This window comes from Rutidosis leptorrhynchoides, chromosome 4, assembly GCF_046630445.1.
Source record: "Rutidosis leptorrhynchoides isolate AG116_Rl617_1_P2 chromosome 4, CSIRO_AGI_Rlap_v1, whole genome shotgun sequence".
Taxonomy (NCBI): domain Eukaryota; kingdom Viridiplantae; phylum Streptophyta; class Magnoliopsida; order Asterales; family Asteraceae; genus Rutidosis; species Rutidosis leptorrhynchoides.
This window is the reverse complement of record NC_092336.1, coordinates 70,831,697-70,833,931: the sequence shown is the minus strand read 5'-3', so window position 1 is coordinate 70,833,931 and position 2,235 is coordinate 70,831,697.

Genomic DNA, 2,235 nt, shown 5'->3' with positions numbered 1-2,235 from the left:
TTAAAGAAAAAAAGTCAAACTTTGTTTTAAGATCGAATTAAAGATTTCTGTGATGTTTCTGTTATAATTAATAATCTCAAAAGTTTCTATGAACGTTTTACTACATATTTTATGAAGGTTTTAAGGTCCCAAAACATCTCTAAGTTAAAAATCGAATTAGTGTTCTTCATCTCTTTCAGCGACTACTAAAGCCTTTATTTTTTAATTTTCCTGTTACGAAATTCAATCCAAACACTCTCAATTATTTCCTGTTTTATATAACGGCCTTCATTAAATATCTTGTTATGAATATTACTTTGTTTGGAAACGATTTGAGATCTTGTTGAAGATGGAAGAAGAGATATAAGAAAAAGGGTTACAATTATTTAGATGAGATTAATATCAGAAAAACGAATTTAGTCCATTGGTTGAATATGTTTGTGTTTAACCGAGGGGTCTCGTGTTCGAGTCCGGGCTATGACGTACTTCTTTTTGGCATGGCTTCAAAGGTTGTAATTATTTTTAATATTAATATTAATATTATTATTATTATTATTATTATTATTATTATTATTATTATTATTATTATTATTATTATTATTATTACTTATTATTAATATCATTTATTGCTATTAGTTAGTGTTATAAAGATATTATTATTATTATTACTATCAATAATATAATTAATATTAATATCATATTAGTTATTTACTAAGTATGATTATAAAGAATTATTAGTATTATTATGTAAATTAATATTAGTATTATTATCATATGTATAGTTATTATTAAATTAATATCATTAGTTATCATTATTATTATTATGATCATAGTTATAATTAAGAGTATTGTCATTATAATTATTATTATTATATTTATGGACAACTAATATATGTATTATCATTATTATTATGTAAACATAAAAAAAATGATTAATATTATTAAGATAATAATGCAAATTATTATTATATTAGTATTAGTATCATTTTTTTAATTACTAGTATTATTATCATTAACATAAGTATCATTGTCAATAATATCCTTATTATTAGTATTAGTAAATCATTAATATCAAAACTATCGTTTTTAAACAAATAAATATTATGTACATAGAACATACTTACTATATATACTACAATTATATTAATATTTCATATAACAAAATATAAACTATATTAACATTACTTATATAAAAACTTACATACAACAAATTAGGTATTTTTGATATAATACTAATATATATATATATATATATATATATATATATATATATATATATATATATATATATATATATATATATATATAAACATACTAATCACTTTAAATACATATACAAAATAAATATATATAACATATGATTTAAGATATAACATAAAATATATGTTTTAAATGGTATTTAGTATAAATCTTATATAACTACAAAATATATATAAATAATTTATATTAATAAATAAAAATATGATATTTCTATTATATGTTTTAATAGAAATACAATTGATATAGGTTCGTCATTCGTGAATCCGAGGCCAACCCTGCATTGTTCAGTTGTTCAATGTCGTCATATGTATTTTTACTACAAAATACAGTATTGTGGTTTTCATTTGCTCCCTTTTTAAATGCTTTTGCAATATATATCTTTGGGACTGAGAATACATGCGCTGCTTTTATAAATGTTTTACGAAATATACACAAGTAATCAAAACTACATTCTATGGTTGGATTATCGATTCGAATATGCCCCTTTTTAGCTTGGTAGCCTAAGAATTAGGGAAATGACCCCTAATTGACGCGACTCCTAAAGATAGATCTATGGACCTTGACACATCCCATTCGGGTTACGAATGCTTTAGTACTTCGATTATCATGTCCGATGAGAGTCCCAGAATGATGGGGATATTATATATGCATCCTGTTAGTTCGGTTATCAAGCGTTCACCATATGAATGATTTTTATCTCTATGCAGTTTGCGAAATGCCTGATATGAGATAATGTTTATGAGAAATGAAATGAAAATCTTGTGGTCTATTAAAATAATGGAAATGATTATTTATGATAAACTAATGAACTCACCAACCTTTTGGTTGACACTTGAAAGCACGTTTATTCTCAGGTATGAAAGAAATTTTTCGCTGTGCATTTGCTCATTTTAGAGATATTACTTGAAGTCATTCATGACATATTTCAAAAGACGTTGCATTCGAGTCATTGAGTTCATCAAGAATATTATTAAGTCATTTATAGTTGGATATGTT